At 45.5% G+C, this 21,938-nt stretch overlaps 1 protein-coding gene across 7 annotated transcripts in view; it reads left to right on the plus strand.

Annotated features, from left to right (window-relative positions):
• Window positions 1–5,662: 5,662 nt before the first annotated feature.
• Window positions 5,663–21,938, plus strand: part of PHLDB2 (pleckstrin homology like domain family B member 2) — a 104,509-nt gene continuing 88,233 nt past the window's right edge. For 4 of the 7 annotated variants that reach the window (XM_054045682.1, XM_054045695.1, XM_054045712.1 and 1 more), the window contains exon 1: window positions 11,766–11,854. The gene's annotated coding sequence lies outside the window, so the exon portion shown is untranslated. Of the gene's footprint in view, window positions 5,713–11,765; window positions 11,855–21,938 lie in introns of those variants that run through there. The other 3 variants (XM_054045690.1, XM_054045703.1, XM_054045720.1) reach the window with 3 other exon arrangements.

Raw genomic sequence — 21,938 nt, forward strand, 5'->3', positions numbered from 1 at the left:
TATCAGTCTGTGCCTTGGAGATGGATTTAGTTACAGTGAACTAAGGTCACTTTACTATTGAGTGAAAACATCCATGTGGGAAATATCTGGGGTGGTGGTAACACTCTTTCATTTATGTGCATTAACTTCAGCTCAGTGGCTCTCAAACATATTTGATCAGGCCCCCCCTCTTCTTTGTGTCTGTAGTCATTTAATCTCTGTCCCGCAAGTACATATACCACCACCACCCCTCTGAAGGCAGAGTGGAAAGCAGCAGCTGCTGGCCGGATGCCCAGCTCTGAAGGCAGCACCGCGCCAGCAGGAGCACAGAAATAAGGGTGGCAATGTGAAAAGTGATGTTTGTCAATATCACTTTTCACAGCAGACATAGCCCCCCCCCCCATTGCCACCCTTCTGTGCTGCTGCTGCTAGCCTGGGGCTGACAGATGGAGCCCTGCTATTTCCCGGTGAAGGAGTGGGGGGGGGGGGTGTGTGGAGAGCCTGAGCCCAGGTGGCGGGGCTCTGGCTCTCCCTTTTATCCCCACCTCCTGCATGAACATGGCCCTTCTGCACCCAGGGCTCACAGCCACAGCTCTTAAAAAAAGCTCACAACTTGGACCTCTCTTGACACATTTTCTCCTGCCCCTCCCTTAGGAAGTCCACCATATAGTTTAAGAACAGCTGCTTTAGTTGAGTCACCTTAACTTTCCAGGTATGTCAGGAGGTGTGACTGCAGTTTGGTGGACAAACCTGAGCTAACTTTGACCTAGCTAGCTTGAATAACAATAGCAGTGAACCCAAACCACACAGTACAAGCTTATGCAGGGGTGGCCAACCTGTGGCTGTGGAGCCACATGTGGCTCTTCAGAAGTTAATATGTGGCTCCTTGTATAGGCACCAACTCTTGGACTGGAGGTACAGGTGCCAACTTTCCAATGTGCCAGGGGGGCTGCTCACTGCTCAACCCCTGGCTCTGCCACAGGCCCTGCCCCCATTCCACCCCTTCCCGCCCCCTCCCTGAGCCTGCCATGCCCTCACTCCTCTACCTTCTCCCCAGAGCCTCCTGCACACCACAAAACAGATGATCGGGAGGTGCGAGGAGGGAGGGGGGGGCTGATTGGCGGGGCTGCCGGTGGGCGGGAGGCGCTGGGAGTGGGGTGGGGGTGGATGGGGCTGCTGACATATTACTGTGGCTCTTTGGCAATGTTCATTGGTAAATTCTGGTTCCTTCTCAGGCTCAGGTTGGCCTCTCCTGTGCTAGAGTATATACCCATGGTCCCAGACCGACTTGCCATGACTTGACTCACTGCTTTTGTTACTTGAGCTAGCTAGATCAAAGCTACCTCGGGTAATGTCTACACATGTTGCAATCACATCTCTGGTTGTAAGAAGCAACAGAGGGTCCTGTGACACCTTTAAGACTAACAGAAGTATTGGGAGCATAAGCTTTCGTGGGTAAGAACCTCACTTCTTCAGAAGCAAGGAATGGAAATTTCCAGAGGCAGGTATAAATCAGTATGGAGATAACGAGGTTAGTTCAATCAGGGAGGGTGAGGTGCTCTGCTAGCAGCTGAGGTGTGAACACCAAGGGAGGAGAAACTGCTTTTTCTGTAGTTGGATAGCCATTCACAGTCTTTGGATTAAACAAAGACTGTGAATGGCTATCCAACTACAGAAGAAGCAGTTTCTCCTCCCTTGGTGTTCACACCTCACCCTCCCTGATTGAACTAACCTCGTTATCTCCATACTGATTTATACCTGCCTCTGGAAATTTCCATTCCTTGCATCTGAAGAAGTGAGGTTCTTACCCACGAAAGCTTATGCTCCCAATACTTCTGTTAGTGTTAAAGGTGCCATAGGACCCTCTGTTGCTTTTTACAGATTCAGACTAACACAGCTACCCCTCTGATCTCTGGTTGTGTCCCTGTATAGACAAGCACTTAGGCTGTGTCTAAACTGCCCCACAGTTCTAACTATGTTGGTGTGATTAGCAGTGCTGCACTATAACTCTCCGGTGTGGATGATGAGGGCGAGAATGAAAATGTTCCTACTTTGCCTTAATGTAGTCCTGTTTGAGGAGCACACTATTAACATGGAGTAGGGACATTTTAGTTCGCGGCTGCAGTGTTCACATGGGAGAGTTACAGAGAAGCACTTAGGTCCACACTGATAATCACACTTCCATAGTCCAATGGCAGGGCAGTGTAGCCAAGCCCTCAGTGTCTTGGATAAATTCCAATAGAAGAATCATATTTTGCCTCAAAGTTCCACCTGAAGTATCCATTATGTATAGGGTTCATTAAAGTGCTTATATACTATTAATCTGCATTGGTTAACAGCTGCTGTATTTCACGACAGAGGTGGTTGTAAGTGATCCCGCTATTACCCTTATTTACGACAAAGGTATCAAGAAGCTTCCTTAATGCTTACGAAGTCCTTTGAAGAATCTTGGAAGAAAGGTGTGCTAGAATGTTAGAAAAGACTGAATAAAACATCTTTCATGAATGTTCACTATAAGCTCACTGGGGCTGTACTTGCTCCCATGTAATGTACACTTTCTGCAAACATTGCAGTCCTTTAAGTTTTACTTGCATGAATTGTAATGGAAAGTAAACTTTTACTGGGCACAGTTGCATACTCAGGGGTAGTGACTTTTAAATGCATGGGTGCGGGCACTCACAGGGGGAGTGGCACATGGTAATGCATAGGCTGTTACTGTTGACACGGCACAAAGACAGAGCTTTCCAAATCACAACTGAAACAAAAGCAGGTAAGAGATTAATGAGGAGCTGGAGTGACTCTGAGGTCCATTTAGAACTTTAAATGTCTAGTTTTGATTCAAGCCTCCCTCCCCATCATCAAAACAGCAGTACTTTAGGTTCACTTTTCAAACTAGATTAAATAGTTGAAGCTCTGTTACTTTTACAATTTCACTTATGTCAGTTTATTCATTATTGATTTTTTTTAAAGTCCAAATAAATATTGATTTTTAAAATGTACCCCTAGACCCTAAAACCTATCTGTCCACCTTGATGGCCCTTATCGCTATAGTATCTGAGCACCAGCCATTAATTTAAAAAAACATACATTTTTCACTGTCTCCCTCTTCTGCCACCAAGAAACAAACTTGTGATTTTTTTAAAAAATGAACCAGTTTGTGTGAATGAAATAAACCTATATGTGCATTAGCCTCTGAATGCGACAACATTAACATTCATATTGATTCCAGCAAACAGTATGCCCTTGTCCATATTACATACATGGTAGGGTCCATCTGGCCATCTTAGCCCCCTGCTGAAGACATTGGCACTCTGATGCCCCTTGCTTAAGGAATCATAGAAACATAGAATATCAGGGTTGGAAGGGACCTCAGGAGGTCATCTAGTCCAACCCCCTGCTCAAAGCAGGACCAATCCCCAACTAAATCAAAAAGAAAACCCACTCAGGCTGGGATACTAGTAAAATTTAGTCTGCCAGAGGCCTGGAAGGGACAGGAGGTGACACTTACCAATACGGAGCCAACAGGCCAGATAAGAAGCCTTGCCTGCTTTTTCAGAGAAGAGTGCTGGGTGAGAGTCTGTGCCTCAGTGCTAACCCAGAACCCCAGGGCCTGGGCTTAAAGCACTGGCTGTGACCAAGCAGCTGTCTTTTATGTTGGTTTGTTCAAAGATGTGAATGGCCAGATTCTGAGTTGGTTAATTTTCACCATTTACACACTTGTACACTGAGTTCACAGCATAGGCTGCCCTGCTCTGGACTGAACTGAGGCAGCACCATGCCCTGAGATAAGGGGGCACAACGGGGTGTGAAGCACTGCTTACAGCATGTTTTTATTATTTTAATTGCTTGTACTACTTTCTTATTTGTCAGATGAGCAAAAACATTTGGACAAGTTCAACACCAATGGAAGGGGAAAAAATCACCCAGCAGGCATTCACAGGAACCTCCGAGAGGAATAGCAGATTTGGGCTCTGGCTTGTTGTAATCAATCTCAAAAGGCTTACTTTTTATATAAACTACAGTGAACTTCAGCATGGCCATAGGCCACATTTTAGGACTCCTTGGATTGTGTGTTTGGCATTCCTATTGTATACTGTCTAGACTCAAGGCATTAGGAGTGATTTTTAAAGTTTACATTATGGTATAGTAATGGTCTTAGCCAAATAAAATATCCTTTGTATATTGCAAGGCATGAGCTAGATCATAACTAACACTATTTCCAGCAAATGATAGTAATAGTGAGCACTTTTATATAGTGTTTTACATTTGCAAAACACTGTATAAAAATTCACTAATTCTCACAGCCATCCCTGTTGGTAGGTAATGTTACTATCCCCTCTTTACTCATTGGGGAACAAACAGTGAAAGGTTAAGTGACAAGGCCGCACAGCAAAGACCAAGATCAGAATTCAGGAATTTCTGGCTGACTGCCCAGTCCACTAGACCAGTTTACATCTCTATTACTGAATTTTTACTTGTCAACTTCACAAATGTACCACTTGAGTTTTTGTTGGTTGGTGATGGCCACAATTCAGTTACTAGCCTCACTTTGTGTATATGTTACCTTAGGGGAGGCCTCAACTTGGGACCCTGGCTTGTGTTTCTCCAGCTGGCAGGTCAAGCAACTGAGCTTTCCACCAATTAGGAGCCTAGCTGGCCAAACCTAGCAGCAGCACCATACAGATGTTACAGCAGTGTTGTTCCTCTTGAAGCATAGGGAAAGCTACTTTTTCTGAAGCCTTAGTACATGCAAAATAGACTGACTCAGTGCCCTCAAGTTACTGTGGAAGCAGGGCAGATAAACACAAGCCGGGTTCCTGTGCAATCCAGGCAGCGCCGGGAGCGCACATCCTTTTCCTGTAGGTCTGACTCCACTCCAAACTCAGAGAAAATCTGCCATTCGTTTTCATAGTAATCAACTCTGTTGTGCTAATGTCACAGATAGGAAATTGACTCATTTTTATTATTTATGATTTAAGCGCCGACAGGCGGCTCTCTGCTGAATCTCGCTGGAAGTTTGATTAAGCATTTCTCATGGTCAAATTGCACAACCTCCAAATCCCCCCCGGGCGCTACTTCCATAGGCAGTGAATGGCGTCATCACACTTTCCTGTGTGGGGTGGGGAGTGTAAGGATTCATGTTGTGTCCCCAGGCGCCCAGCAGCTTGGGGACACAAAGAGGCGCAAATTCCAGCCTGGCTCTTGGCTCACACGACTGAAATTTCCTAAACATGGTTAACAGAAGAGTTTCTCAGTGTCCCAAAGCACTGCCTGCCCCCGATACTGGAAACATTATTTCAGCAGCAGAACCCCCCCCCCCCCCCCCACACACACACACACCTCCCTTCCCTCCTTTGTTTGTCTCTTCGCCTTTTTCCTGGCCTCCCTTTTCTTATTTTCTCCTTCTTTCCTATTCCTCCTTCCCTTCTTTCCCTCTCTGCCTTGATTTCTTTTCCAATGCCTCCCTCCCCTTCCACCAGCTCCCGTGTGCCAGCCCCAGCTCGCAGGCGGCTGTGTGAGCCCCGACTGGGCAGAGGGGGAGCCCAGCCCTATCTGGCCCGGGAGGGGAGGAGGCAGCCCCCGAGCTCGGGTCAGGCTGGGCTCGCTGTTGTGCGGGGGCCGGACTCTGCGCGGGGCGGTGCTGGCCGCAGGGCTGGGAGGCGGATCCCTGTCGGCTGGGGCTTGGCGGCGAGGCGGGGGATGCGCTGGGGGCAGCCGCTGCAGGAGGAGGAGGTGAGTGTGCACGTTCTCCCCGGGGTACGCTGCTCGGGGGTCTGAGGAGCCGGGGTGGACGGGGGCTCTGTGTGTGTATGGCGGCTGAGAGATTGTGGGGAGCAGAGACTATAGGGCAGAAAGAGTAGGGAGATACTTGTTAGGGATTTCCCTACCCCCCAAAACTCCGTCATCTCTCCCCCCCCCGTCCCCCGTGGTCCACTAGTTTCGCGGTGTTGCCAATTTAGTTGTTTTCCAACCCCCCTCCATAAATTCGAACACCCCCTCTGATTTCAATTCCAGGGGGAAACACTGGTAGATTGGGGAAGGGGCTGCTTGTGGGAGGAAAATTGGGGCTATTCTGACTTGCTTTAAACATCCTGTGTTAAAGGGGCTTCGCCCAAAACAAAGAGAGGAGACTCCAAACGCCCTTTTAAGTTTTTTGGAGGGAGGGGGTTGAGGAAGGGGTGCTAAGGGGAGACTTCCTGTTAGGGGGAAAACAGAAGACTTAAAAACTCAGATCTTTCCAAATGCCCCTCTGGCCCCCTGCCCCTAGATTTGAGTAGTTTGTCCTTAGGGAGTCCCTTGTCTTTTTCTGTTGTCTGGTCCCCACTTTTTCCTCTCATAATTTGTGGTGCATTTGATTTAAAGGTCACATGCGCCCCCAAAGGGACCCTTAAATTGTGGGCAGTGCCTCAGCTATGAAAATGGACTAAGGTTCGCGTTCTGTCTGTGCTCTGAGGACTAGTGACTGAGCTGAACAGTTTCCCTCTACCGCCAAGGATCTTTTGCTGGTAGAATGGATGATCCCTGTTGTTTAGAGATTGTGTGATAGGTTCTGGTTTTATAAATGTTTATGACAATACTATAAATAAAAAGTAGCTTCCTTTCCCTCTCATTGGCTCTTTAAACTGAAGTATTTTTTCCTCTCTTTGTTTTTTTCCTCTTCTGCTAGCTAACACAAATTGTTGAGATTTTCCTTTTACTAAACAAAGCTCCCCCCCCACTCCCCCAACCCCTTCACATCTCATCCTAGCCTGTGGTGAATCCCAGACAGTTACATTTGTGCTATCAGCAACCGGCTGGGATGCTATAAACCGAGGCTGGAGTCTTGATTGTACAGTCCAGCAGAAAAGCAAAGCTGGGATGTGAAGGAAGGAAATAGGCTCTTATTCAAACACTGATCTCTTACCATACCTATTAGCAGGGAGGGCACAGAGCAAGACTAAGTCAATGACTCTTTGTTTTTTTACTGTTGTTTTTTTCAAGTTTCCTCCAGTGTGGCAGTAACTCTTTAAAGCCACCCTGCTGTTTATGGCCGTGGCAGGGGGTTTCAGTTGGTGAGCAATTCTATTTAGGCACAGCTATAGTTAAAGAAAGTGAATCCAGCATGAAATCTGATTGTCTTGAATTAATCGTGACTTTTAAACTGGATCGTCACTGTCAAATTTCGGACTCCCAGTTGTACCTCTGCCAGAGGTCATGGTGAAGGCTGTGGTGGGTTCTAAACTCTCCCCATGGAGATGCAGCCTCAGAGATTATGTTTGTAGCCCAGCTCCCGCCCATAAAACTACCCACCAGCAATAGAAGCACAAGATGCTATCCCAACATGCTGAGAAATTTCTTTGTGGCTGGCACTGTGGAGTGTCAGGGGTGTGGACTGCACTTACACTCTTTGACTTGGCAATGGTTTCTAAGCAGAACCTCTTACACAGATACATCATTGCAACTCAGGACCAGCTGTGTAATATTGCCAATCAGAACGTGGATGAACATGTAATGATCCACTTATGGCACGTGTATGCTCTATTTCAGGGAGAGAGGGGTAAGAGGCAGGCAATTTTACCTGTTTCCAAACTTGGCCCTTACTCGCATCTCTGTTTAGGTTCCCATCTCTGCCCCAGCATGGTGCTGATTGGGGGAAGAAGGAATGGCACGGAGAAATGCTCTGTATCCAGCTTGATACTGACTGACTGACTGTCCTTTCTGAAGTTCAGTGTATATCTGTATAGTGCACATTTCTTTTTAGCACAGTATGTTTCTGTTTTGCCAGCCACATGAAAGAAATAGGAGGATGTCCTATTGGTATTCAAAGCTACTTGGAGGATGTAAACCTTATGTGCTGAGGATTGCACTGAAAGCTTTCAGGGCTATTTGTTTAGTAAATGTGCATTTGAGTAACTTCACACTTGAGAGAAAGCTACATACCTGATAGTGTTATGCTCAACTGTGTAAATACATCTTGAAATTATATAGGATCCTTATGAGGACTAGGTGAGGGACATATGTGCAAGAGGTAGTTATCACAGTTTAAACCCATATTAGTTTAAAACCCCAATTATTTAAAGTGGTATATGGGGAGAAAGTGAGGGCAGACAGGTGATGCAATGAGTTGGTAGAGCTTTTAATTTTGAAGGCTGGAGTAAAAATGTTGATGTGTCACAGGTGAACATGAACTTTAAGATCTTACTCTACTTTCTTTTTCTTCATGCTCTTATGACCACTGATCATGGTCCAATTCCTCACAATTGGTACTTCTTAAAGGAGAGCCAAGCCTAAAACAGCAGTCTCTTGTAGGTGTTGATTAAAGGGCACTGGCAAAGCGGTGTGGAATGGCAGACAGGGCAGAGGGGTTTTAGCTTTCAGGTTATGGGTACACTGAAAGAGAGGGACAAGGAAATCAGGGAGATAAAAAAGGAGGGGGTAACCAAGGCAAGTGTTCTAGCTGAGAGAGAGGGGGCAGAGAAGAATGGATGGATGTTTTTCAAAATGTTATGGAGAAAGAAGTAACAGGAACTGGTGACCACCTCGCTGTGTGAGAACAGGAGAAGGGATTGGAAGTAATAACAAGGTTACAAAGCTGAGTGACTGAATGTGGTGGTCTTGTCAATAACTCTGAAAGAGGAAGCAGGGAGGGTGATGTTATGGTAAAGTAAATATTAGCTCAGTTTTTGCTCTGTTGAGTTAGTGAGACATCCAAGAGACACATCAGAAAGGCAAGTGTGATAGTGGCTAGAGAGGCAATTTGTCCTTGTTGATAGTCCAGTGGACAAGGAGTCAGGAGACCTAAGTTTCTATTCCCAGTTCTGTCAATGGTGTGTTGTGTGAACTTGGGCAAATCACTTCGCTGCAGCTTCCCCTCCCACTATTTGTCTGTCTTTTCTAATTAGATTGCACGTTCTTTGGAGGTGGGGGCTGTCTCTCACTATGTTTGTACAATGTACAAGGTTGGTTCCTCCAAGTCAGTGGTTCTCAAACTTTTCTACTGGTGACCCCTTTCACATAGCAAGCCTCTGAATACAACACAGATGTATATAGGGGAGTCCACCTTGAAATCAGAGACTGGGCCAATGAAGCAAAGAATGTAGGGTGGGGAATACAAGTCACTTTGCAGATCATGTCTGTTTCTTCTCCACTTGAGGATCCCAAGAAGAGAGTTGTGGAAAATGTGCTGGTGATGGTGTATGACTCAGTATTGTGTTTAATGCAAGTAAAATATACTTGTTTGTTCCATTTTAATTTGTGAGTACAAGCAGTTACTTCTGCTGTGTACTGGCAATACTTACAGTACACCTGCCTTCAAACCAACTATGGTGCCCGTAGTCTTCAATAAAGAGCTCTAAATTGATACCCTGTACAGTGGGATTCAGACCAGGTGCTGCTGGAGAGCCCTGATCCTGAGTTCTGATCTGGATAGATGTGCCCACACAAAGTCGAACTGAAGAGTGTCATTCCCTCTGAAACCACGCTGTTTTCCGCCCACGGGGACTGCAGTGCAGGATTGGAGCATTAAAATATAAACTTGGTCAAACTGAACTCCTTTTTTTCCTGCCCAAACATCCTTTGTAGGTTGAATGAGATTTGCATTTAACTGTTTCCTTACCTGCCATAAATATTTCAAATGGTGTAATTACTTGCATGATGGTCATCTGCCCTGCTGGATGTTTGTTAACAGAACAACCTCATGAGTCCTTTGTAAAATGTGGCTGTATTCATTAAGATTGACCTGTATCACAGTTAAGGAGCACAATAGCAACAGTGCATCTTGTCAATTTCAAGCCATTATCACTGTAACTGTAGTAATCTGGCTTGTAAAGATGAGAAGCATTTAATGGGGGACTGTGTAAGCTGCTCTAAAAATGCTGGAAAATGAATAAGGAGTAAAGACTAGAGGGGACATTCAGATATATGGGACAAGAATAATAAAAAAAGAGACAAAATTAGGAGAATGAGTAAAGGAAATAAAAGAAATTTTCTTAGGATAAGTGGAGGCTGACGGAAACTGATCAATGAAAAGAAACTGACAGATGCAAAGTGGCAGTAAGACTTATATGATCAAAGAAAACTAAATTAAGGATAAAGAGTGCATAAGAGACACTAGTAAGAGGAACAATGTAATAGATGGGGGGAAATGTCAAGAACATCTGAGGATAAAAAAATAATGTAAGAGCAGAAAACCCTTGGAGCTGTTGTGATTAGCGTATACATTCTGGAGTTTATTCAACTTCTTTGTGTGGCAAACTCTCATTAAACCTGGTAGGTGCATGCATATAACTCCTAAAGGAGAATTTAAGTGTCTTTATTGGTGTCAGTTAAGGTAAGATGTAAAGGGATAAACTTTTCTTTTTTTATTTTATGATGTATAAAGTTGGATTCGCTATTTATTTTCTTTTTTCCAAAAGTCCTCCTCCTTTCCTTAGTTTACCTTAAAAGTATTAGGAATATCTATCTAGTGTTGGCTTCCCTGTCTTTTTCTAGTATATACTTCAAAGGAGTAAGGAACTAGAATCAAATAGGTTCCATCGATTTTTGTTCTTTCATAACCATCAGGACTAGAGGTGTACATTTTCTTTTTCTGTGTGAACTTGGCAGAAATGGACTTAGGCCCATAGCTAGCATGAAAAGCCTTCCACTTGCCACTGGTAAATGTATTTTTGAAGCCTTGATTTACAAGCTTTTCCACCATAGCCAATGTTTTAACAGGAAAATATGTAATGGAACAGTGTCACAGGAATACAGTGGGAGCATATTATTGTTGGGGTGGGTTGTGCAAGTCATAGTGATAATTGTGGATTCTTAGTTTCAACTACCTGATGGGGAATTAATCCTTCCAAAATGGAGAAGATAAAACTTGACTTCGGGGGGAGGGGGGGGAAGAGGGAGGATTACTTGGCCTTCTCATTCACCTCCATTTTGCTCCATGAGAAGTTGGATTTGACTGTGGTTTTTTTAAAAGGTATTATTTTTGTTAGTGGTGGTTTTGTGCTTGTGCAAAATGAATTAACTGTATCCAGCTGGAGATGTAAAGTCTCCATATGGCCTCAATCACCTAAAGTAGCACAGAGGAAACAGTGGCTTATATGACTTCAAATTAGGGAGGAAATGAAATTTCTTATTAAATAATACAGTGTGTACGCAAATGTTTTAACCTATTGCCTTCATATTCAAGGTGTATGGAATCTTTAAGAAAGTTGAGATCAAGAATCCTTGGAATATATTGGTTAGAAAAGTCTTAAATTCTAACTTTATCCTATGAATACCACTAATTATTTAGTAAATCTTCAGCTTTTTGCCACAAACAGTTTTCAATTGGACACTCTCAGCAGACAAAGATTTCTCTTATGTCAACTTTTAAACATCCCATTTTATAGTCACCGAACCATAATATCCAAAGGAAATTCACGTTCTCCTTTTCCAAAACACATTTAAAATTTTCATCTTTCATGGAACTGATTAAACTTAATATGTGGTTTGAATTTCTTCAGTGTACCAGAAATAGCAGAACCAACTGACACGACACCATCAATTCTTATGAAGTAGTATGCTCTAACTTTTTTTTTTCTGGAAAAAAGTGTGGTGATTGTGCACACTCTTTTCTTTAATAAAAAATAAAGAGAGCAAAATAAAAAGCCTAATTGTGGGGCACCTTTTTGGAATAGCTGAAACCATTCTTCCGATAAAACAGATGTGATCCAAAAGTAGTTTCTTTAGGCAGACAGGCCTAGCTGGGTGAAAAATTGTGGTGTTCCCTTTTGTCCCTACAGGGTGCCTTCTCCCATATCCCACATGACATTTCCTTAGAGGAAAAAGGGTGCTACCTCTGCCACTCCCTTTTCCACATCAGGAAACCTGTAGGACAGGGGTTGGCAAACTTTCAGAAATGGTGAGCTGAGTCTTCATTTATTCACTCTAATTTAAGGTTTCACGTGCCAGTAATACATTTTAACGTGTTTAGAAGGTCTCTTTCTATAAGTCTATAATATATAACTAAACTATTGTTGTATATAAAGTCAATAAGGTTTTTAAAATGTTTAAGAAGCTTCATTTGAAATTAAATTAAAATGCAGAGCCTCCCGGACAGGTGGCCAGGACCTGGGCAGTGTGAGTGCCACTGAAAATCAGCTTTCATGCTGCCTTTGGCACGTGTGCCATAGGTTGCCTACCCCTGCTGTAGGATTACAAGGGAAGGACTCTACAATGGCAAATCTGATGAACACAAAACCAAATGGATGCTTGAATTTATGGTTTGAAAAATACTGTGGGTTAATTTAGTGTTTGCAAAAGGTGCCAGATTGCCATGTTTTGAGAGCAAAACCTCTCTACTCACATAGACTTTGTGCTCATTAGCACCACAGAGGCAGATGGAAAAATAAGTCTGTATCATAGAAAGCTAAGAACTGAACCCTCCCAGGACACTTCTGATTGTATCTTGGCATTTGATGTCGCTCAAGGTTTTGGTTTTTCGTGGTGGTGTGGAGGGGGAAAGGGGAGTGGAGAAGAGCTTGGATATTTAGGTACCAGCCTTGCAGCTTTCTTCTACAGGGGTGGTTGTGTTCTCTGTTCAAGTTGTAGCCATAGTTGCAGCTGTATAACAATATATGAATACTGTATGTTCACCTGATTTTTTGGATGTTTACTATGTAAGTATATTGGTCTAGTTTAATACCAGACTGTAAGGAAAAACAAGGAGGAAGAGGAAGAAGAATAGCTCAAGATAAGCTACCCCTCAGCAAACACACGAGGGTTGCTACAGGACAATGGCAGAGCTATTGGCTCCAAGGAGTCTGGCTCGACTTCCTGCTGAGCCTATCGGACTGGTTTTGCGCAGAAGAGCCAAAGCCTAGAAACAGACAAGAACAGAGGAACATTGATTGATTTAAAGAGGCACCCCTAATAGAAGAGGTAGTTGTTGGGGAGCTGTTTGAGGGGGGGGGGATCAGATTGACACACAGGACTTGCAACAAAGTCTGAAGAAAGTAGACCTTTTCTACTTTCAGGTAAGCTGTTCGGTAAGATTAATAGCTTTCAAGGCCTGAAGGAACCAACGTGATTATGTAGTCTGACCTCTTATATAACACATTTGACGATTACATTTTGAGACCTATCCATTAGCTATCTTTTAGTCCATTTAATGTGTGTCATGTTAATTTTATACCATTCTAGTTTTGTAATTAACTGTAATTAATTGGCTGCAAGTTATCCGGAACTGCTGATTTAAAAATGTCTAACTTTAGTAGCTAATGTTGAACATCCTTCTATGGTACTAATGGAATGGAAAGAGAATTATCATCATCATCATCTTCTATCACTACTGTTGTATTAATATAGATGGCATAAATTGATCCAAAGAATTAAATGTGTTAATATGACCCTGTCACTGTCCAATATTAAACAGCGTTAAACAAGGGTTGGGGTTTGGTTCACAGAACTCTCAGCCTGGTTAGTACCATACATTACTAAAAATCCATCTTAACCTTTTATTAAAGATACAGGAAAAAAGGGGAAAACTTTTAAAGCATTTGAAATGTAAAATGTTAAGCAAGGCTTTCATGTTAAGATCATTCTTTATTCCCTTTCCTTTAGCTGGAAAGAGTCATTAGAAGACACCCCTCTCACCCCTTTTTGACAGTCTCTTAGATGGTAAAGATAGTAATTACTGTCCTTTTGGGGAGAAGAGACATTAGTTGAGATTGGCTGGAGCTATTATTGCTGTTAAAATCCAGTTATATTTCCTAGAAGACAAAACAAGACAAACACACAGAGAATTAAAAGAAAAGAACAGCAAAGATAAGAAAAATGAAGCTTCTGTCTCTAGTGTTGACACTCACTTGCAAGCTTCTTGCTGGAAAAGCACAGGCCTGGCACATGGTCTTATTAGCCACTTTCAGACCTGGTAAACTTGTTCCAGTGTTGCTATTTAAGGCATTGTATTTAGCTGCCTCTTTATTGTCACAGGCTTACAGCAGTGTTGTAAAATATATGGTCTTGGCTGGCTAAGCCAAACTCTTTATTAGAAGGAAAAAGGAGAGGGATAGGAAAGAGAAGAAATAAAGGGGAAAGGAAAAGGACACATGAAGGGGAAGGTGGTATGATGAAGTCTCACATCCCAAACAGTGTTCAGGATTTGGCCAGAGCCTGTGGAGGTGGCAGTGTTATCTGGCTCTCTCTCTCTGGCCCAGTCAGTTAAGGATATCCCTTGGGATCAGGATAACAAAGGCCCACTGGTGTTGTGGTAGATATAGGGATCCCAGGAGACAGTTGGGGTGGCAGCCATCACGGTGAAGCCCTCTCCTTCCTTATCTCCTATATTTCAGTCAGCCAGAATCTGCATCTGTCCATCCATAATTTCCCTGCAAAGTTTCTCTCTTTAAAAAAAAAAAAAAAAAAAAAATCCCAAAAGAGAATAATGGGTGGAATAGCTCATCCCCTCCTTATATTGTTCACCATCTAATTTCTGACATACCAAGTTTGGTCCACTGATTTTTGGTCCCACATTTCTCTTATTTACCAGCTATGATTTTAACACAGTCTTTGAATTAAGTCACAAGGCCTTTTTGTTTAGACTAATTCAGTTTTCCTGTCTCCCTTTTGCATCTTTTCTCATCAACACTTGTTATTATAAGTTACTGTGACATTTTATGAACTTTTATTTATTTTTCACAGTTGAACTCACAATTAGGCCCAATTATTACAGCATTATGTTTGTTTCCCCCCCAAATATATAACAACTATTCATTGAACCACTTCTGCCTTTCCTGCATTTTAATCTAATAATGGGCCAATACCATTGTTAGGAACAAAACAAAATCCTAATATACTTAAAAGACTCCTTATTGTCTTTAATTACACTGGCTATGTACACTGGCCAAACCAGACAGTCTCTATGCAAAAGAATAAATGGACACAAATAAGATATCAAGAATTGTAACACTCAAAAACAAGTAGGAGAGCACTTCAGTCTCCCTGGACACTCAATAAACAGACTTAAAAGTGGCATTTCTTAATCAAAAAAACTTCACAAACAGACATCGAGAAACTGAGAACTGGAATTAATTTGCAAACTGGACACCATCAAATTAGGCCTGAATAAAGACTGGAAGTGGATGGGTCACTACAAAAAGTAATTTGCCCTCTGCTAATACTCACACCTTCTTGTAACTGTGGGAATGGGCGACATCCACCTTGATTGCATTGGCCTCATTAGCACTGACCTCCCACTTGGTAAGGCAACTCCCATCTTTTCATGTGCTGTAATATATATACACTGCTTACTGTATTTTTCTCTCTATGCATCTGATGAAGTGCGTTTTAGTCCACGAAATTGTTTAGTCTCTAAGGGTATGTCTACACTATGAAATTAGGTTGAATTTATAGAAGTCGATTTGTTAAGAAGCGATTTTATACAGTAGATTGTGAGAGTCCCCACTAAGCTCATTAAGTTGGCGGAGTGCATCCACAGTACCGTGGCTAGCGTCAACTTCAGGAGCGTTGCACTATGGGTAGCTATCCCACAGTTCCCGCAGTCTCCGCCGCCCATTGGAATTCTGGGTTGAGTTTGCAATGCCCGATGGGGCCAAACCATTGTTGCGGGTGGTTTTGGGTACATGTTATCAGTCACCCCTCCCTCCGTGAAAGCAAGGGCAGACAATAGTTTCGCGCCTTTTTTCTGTGCGGGCGCCATATTGCTTTCAGAAGACGGTGCAGTAGGACTGCTAACCGTTGTCATCGAATGACCGCTTCCGCTGCCACTCTGCTCTCCTGCTCTGGCTGCAGACGGAGTAATAAGTTGGAAAAACTGGCATTCCAACTACAGCTTCCGCTGCCACTCTGCTCTCCTGTCTTGATTGATAGCGAATTTCTCCATGTTGGCAGTCATGGGCTCCCGCTTCCGCTGCAACTCTGCTCTCATGAATCCACCTTGCAGGTCCTTTCGTTGTTCTCTATAAATATCTATTCTCGTGGCATCTCTCTATAAATATCTATTCCGTCATCCGCCGCTTCCGTTGCAACTCTGCTCTCCTGCAGATGCAATACCATGGCAAGCATGGAGCCCGCTCAGATCACCGCGGCAGTTATCACCGTGGTAAACACCTCGCGCATTATCCTGCAGTATATGCAGAACCAGAACCTGCAAAAGCAGGCGAGGAGGCAACGGCAGCGTGGTGACGAGAGTGAAGAGGACATGGACACAGACTTCTCTCAAAGCACGGGCCCTGGCAATGTGGACATTATGGTGGTAATGGGGCAGCTGTGGAAAACCGATTCTCAGCCCGGGAAACAAGCACAGACTGGTGGGACCGCATAGTGTTGCGGGTCTGGGATGAATCCCAGTGGCTGCAAAACTTTCCCATGTGTAAAGGCTCTCTCATGGAACTTTATGACTTGCTTTCCCCTGCCCTGAAGCGCAAGAATACCAAGATAAGAGCACAGTTCACAAGCGAGTGGCGATAGCCCTCTGGAAGCTTGCAATGCCAGACAGCTACCGGCCAGTCGGGAATCAATTTGGAGTGGGCAAATCTACTGTGGGGGCAGCTGTGATCCAAGTAGCCAATGCAGTCACTGAGCTACTGCTATCAAGGGTAGTGACTCTGGGAAATGTGCAGGTCATAGTGGATGGCATTGCTGCAATGGGATTCCCTAACAGTGGTGGGGCGATAGAACGCATATCCCTATCTTGGGACTGGAGCACCAAGGCAGCCAGTACATAAACCGCAAGGGGTACTTTTCAATGGTGCTGCAAGCACTGGTGGATCACAAGGGACATTTCACCAGCAACGTGGGATGGCCGGGAAAGGTACATGACGCTCGCATCTTCAGGAACTCTGGTCTGTCTGAATGGCTGCAGCAAGGGATTTACTTTCCAGACCAGAAAATAACCATTGGGGATGTTGAAATGCCTATAATTATCCTTGGGGACCCAGCCTACCCCTTAATGCAATACACAGGCACCCTGGACAGTAGTCAGGAGCTGTTCAACTATAGGCTGAGCAAGTGCAGAACAGTGGTAGAATGTGCATTTGGACGTTTAAAAGCACGCTGGCACAGTTTACTGACTCGGGTAGAGCTCAGCGAAAGCAATATTCCCATAGTTATTACTGCTTGCTGTGTGCTCCACAATATCTGTGAGAGTAAGGGTGGGGTGGGAGGTTGAGGCAAATCGCCTGGCTGCTGATTACATGCAGCCAGACACCAGGGTGGTTAGAAGAGCACAGCAGGGTGCACTGCGCATCAAAGAAGCTTTGAAAACCAGTTTCATGATTGGCCAGGCTACGGTGTGAAAGTTCTGTTTGTTTCTCCTTGATGAAAACCCGCCCCCTTGGTTCACTCTACTTTCCTGTAAAACAGCCGCCCTCCCCTCCCCCCTTTGATCACCGCTTGCAGAGGCAATAAAGTCATTGTTGTTTCAAATTCATGCATTCTTTATTAATTCATCGCACAAATGGGGGGATAACTGCCAAGGTAGCCCAGGAGGGGTGTGGGAGGAGGGAAAGACAAGACCACACTGCACTTCACAACTTATTGAATTCCAGCCTTCTGTTGCTTGGGCAGTCCTCTGGGGTAGAGTGGTTGGGTGCCTGGGGCCCCTCTCCCCGCGTTCTTGGGAGTCTGGGTGATGAGGCTATGGAACTTGGGGAGGAGGGCGATCGGTTACACAGGGGCTGAAGCGGCAGTCTGTGCTCTTGCTGCCTTTCCTGGAGCTCAGCCATATGCTGGAGCATATCAGTTTGATCCTCCAGTAGCCTCAGCATTGCCTCCTGCCTCCTCTCATCACACTGCCACCAGCTCTCATCTTGCTCCAGCCATCTATCCTCTCTCATGTCCCTCCTGTCCTCTCGTTCATTTTGTGCTTTCCTGGACTCTGACATTGTCTGCCTCCATGCATTTTGCTGGGCTCTTTCAGTGCGGGAGGACTGCATGAGCTCAGAGAACATTTCATCACTAGTGCATTTTTTTCGCCTTCTTATCTGCGCTAGCCTCTGGGACGGAGATGATAGGGGGAGTGTTGAAACATTTGCAGCTGTGGTAGGAAAAAAAAGGGAGAGTAGCATTTAAAAAGACATATTTTAGAGTCACATTTTGCCTCTTATATTGAGGGCTGGCCGGTTTGGTGTGAGAGATCACATACGTAGGGCCGTGCAACAGAATTTGGCTTGCAGGCAGCCATGGTAAGCCACAGTCTTTTTGCTTCTTTAAGTCTTCAGGGCAAATTCATCATTAAACACGCTTGCTTTTAAACCATGTACACTCACCAGAGGTCCCTTCTCTGCATTCAAGGTCTGGGAGCCTGCCTTGGGAGGATTGGGAGGGTATTGGCTCCAGGGTGATAAAGAGTTCCTGGCTGTCAGGGAGAACGGTTTCTCTGCTTGCTTCCTGTGCGCTATCATCATCATCCTCATCCCCAAAATCCTCATTCTTGTTGCGTGAGACTCCCCCCTTGCAGGAGTCCACAAACAGGGGTGGGATAGTGGTGGGGGCACCCCCTAGAATTGCATGCAGCTCATCGTCGAAGCGGCATATCTGGGGGTCTGACCTGGAGCGGCTGTTTGCCTCTTTGGTTTTTTGGTAGGCTTGCCTCAGCTCCTTAAGTTTCACGTGGCACTGCTACAGGTCCCTGTTATAGCCTCTGTCCTTCATGCCCTTGGAGTTTTTTTCAAATATTCCAGCATTTCATCTTTTGGAACAGAGTTTGGATAGCATGGATTCGTCTCCCCATACAGCGATCAGATCCAGTACCTCCCGTTTGGTTCATGCAGGAGCTCTTTTGCGATTCTGGGACTCCATGGTCACCTCTGCTGATGAGATCTGCATGGTCACCTGTGCTGATCAGCTTACCACACTGACCAAATAGAAAATGAAATTCAAAAGTTCTTGGGGCTTTTCCTGTGTACCTGGCCAGTGCATCTGAGTTGAAAGTGCTGTCCAGAGTGGTCACAATGGAGCACTCTGGGATAGCTCCCGGAGGCCAATACCGTTGAATTGCGTCTACACTACCCCAAATTCAACCTGGCGATGTTGATTTCAGTGCTAAGCCCCTCGTTGGGGAGGAGTACAGAAATTGGTTTTAAGCACCCTTTAAGTTGACAAAAATGGCTTCATCGTGTGGATGGGTGCAGGGTTAAATTGATCTAAGACTGCTAAATTCGACCTAAACTCATAGTGTAGACCAGGGCTAAGGTGCCACAAGGACTCCTCGTTGTTTTTACTGGCCATAAAGTTTTTCTTGTGTCCCTTTGCTTCCCTTATCAATTTTCTACAATTTCTAGATTGTGAGTTATATTCATTACTATCAACTTTTATTTTTTATAGTTGCTTTCACTTCTCCTATAAACCAAGTTGTTTTTTTAACCAATATGGCCTTCTTTCTCAGTTGTGGCTTTTTGCATCTAGTAGAGTATTCTTAAACAATTCCCAATTATCATTCACATGTTTCTGATTAAATTGTACCTCCCAGCTGATCTGGCTCATAATTGTTTTCAGCTTTCTGAAACTGGCCCCTTTAAAGCACCAATTATATATATTATTGATCTAGACATATATAGATATTATAAATGATCAAAGTAGATGTATGCAGACTGTTATTCTTACTGTTAAAATAAACAATACTTTAAAGAATCTGTTTGGTCACTATATTCGCTACTGGTCACAGACAGGGGACTGGACTAGATGAATTCTCAAGGTCTGTAACTGGGCGCATCACTCACCACCGCAGCACCTCCTACTGGCCATCCTGGGAATTAGCGTAGGTTGCCAGTGCGCCCGCCTCAGATGGAGTCTCACCCATTGTCACTCCTGTCTCACGTCCAGGACCTGCATCGCTCCCCAGACCACGTCATCCTCTTCTGGAGATAGCCCTCCAGCTGTGCCCCACTCAGTTCTTTCCCCACTTCCAGGGGACTGACAGTCCTCAGTCCAACCACTTGCCTCAGTACTAAACTGCAATCTAGGTTCTAGCCACTCGTCTCAGTGGCAGATTGCAGTCCATGCACAGGCCACTTCCCTCAGTGGCCAGTGGGGGTAAGGGAGAGGTGCGGGGAGCCTGGGCCCACCCACTACTCCAGATTCCAACCCAGGGACCCTATATCCAGCAGCAACTTACTGTCCCTCCTCCAACTCTGCTGTATCTTTCTCCCACAGCCCCAGCACCTCCTCTGCTCTTGTATCAGGGCCTCAGTTTGGCAGCCATCAGCCTGAAGCTTTCTCATACTCTGCTGACTCTGACCAGCACAGCTCTGTGCATGGTGCTCCAGCCCTCCTCCCTCAAACTCCAGGGAATGACTGCCCCTGCTTTGCTCAGCAGCTCCTTCTTATATGGGCCAGCCTGACCCTGATTGGCTCCTCCAATAAACCTTCCTCTAATTGGCTGGCACCAAAAGCCTTTTTCTTATTGGCTGGGTCCTGCGCAGCCGCTCCTCCCCCTCCCCGCAAAGGTTGCTTTAAGCCTTTACATCCCAGTGAGGGATGGCCGCCCCATCATAAGGTCCCTTCCAGTCCTATGATTCTGAGTCCCAAAGGGAAAAAACACAGATGTACAGATCCAGCTGGACCTTCTGGGAAAGCACAATTGATACACAGGGTGCCGTAGACCAGGGGCCAGTCTTAGAGTGGGAGGACTGTGAAATTCTACCTATGAGATATGAAGGATTGAAGCCTGACACCTGAAAAGGGTGCACTGAGAGAGAGAGAGAGAGAGAGAGACAGAGACAGAGACAGTGCTACCACAAGCCCTGCACCAAGACAGTCATATTCCCTGCTCACGATGTAGCCAGATTTCTAGCTGAGTTATCCTTCATGTTTATAGGACAGGAAAGTTCTTCTTCTTTGTCACCCTGAATCAGAATCTGCTCCATGAGATGGGTCTAATAATTCAGAAACCCATACGTGTAAGAACATGTTGAACTCCAGTGATGATGTGTGGCTATCTTAGAAGGCAGGGATAGAAAAGCTAAAGTTTTTGTCTTTGCTTACAGCAGACCATGGCTTTAGTGTAAGCTGGTCTGGAATCTTGAGCAAGACAAGGTAGGTAAGGTAATATCTTTTATTGGACCATCTTCTGCTGGAAAAAGAGACACGCTTTCAAGCTACAGGGAGCACTTGGATGAGAAGAAGTGGGGTACATGTCTTTTCCAGAGAGTGACTATTCTTTGTGAGAAAGTCATTGAGTTGAGCAAAGTCTTAGAGTAGATAGTCAAATTTGAGGGCTTTGTTTCATAAGATTACTTGCTTAGTAAATGTGCATCTAACGCAGAGGTGGGCAAACTACGGCCCGGCCCACAGGACTGTCCTGCCCAGCCCCCGAGCTCCTTGCCCGGGAGGCTAGCCCCCGGCCCCTCCCCCGCTGTTCCCCTTCCCCCGCAGCCTCAGCTTGCATGCTCCGCCACCTGCACAATGCTCTGGGCGGTGGGCCTGTGAGCTCCTGGGGCAGCGCAGCTGCACAGCCCGGCCTGACCCGGTCTCTGTGGTGTGTGGCAGCAGCGTGGTCCGGCTCCAGCTGGGCGGCGCGGCTGTAGCGCCGCCAGCCACCGGTGCTCCAGGCAGCGCGGTAAGGGGGCAGGGAGCAGAGGGGGTTGGATAGAGGGCAGGGGAGTTCAGGGTGGTGGTCAGGGGGCGGGGTTGTGGATAAGGGTTGGGGGGAACAGAGGGTTGAATAGGGGCAGGGGTTCCGGGGGGGCAGTCAGGAAGGAGGGGGGGTTGGATGGGGGCAGCAGGGGGCAGTCAGGGGACAGAGAGAAGGGTGGTTGGATGGGGCAAGGTCTCGGGGGGGGCTGTCAGGAATAAGAGGAGGGGTTGGATAGGGTGGCAGGGGTTCGGAGGCGGTCAGGGGGCAGGGAGCGGGGGGGGTGGATGGGGCAGGAGTCCCGGGGGGGGGGCAGATAGGAGGTGGGGGCCGGGCCACGACCCCTTCCCCTAACTGGCCCTCCATACAATTTACAAAACCCGATGCGGCCCTCAGGCCAAAAAGTTTGCCC

This window comes from Malaclemys terrapin, chromosome 1 (assembly GCF_027887155.1).
Source record: "Malaclemys terrapin pileata isolate rMalTer1 chromosome 1, rMalTer1.hap1, whole genome shotgun sequence".
Taxonomy (NCBI): Eukaryota; Metazoa; Chordata; order Testudines; family Emydidae; genus Malaclemys; species Malaclemys terrapin.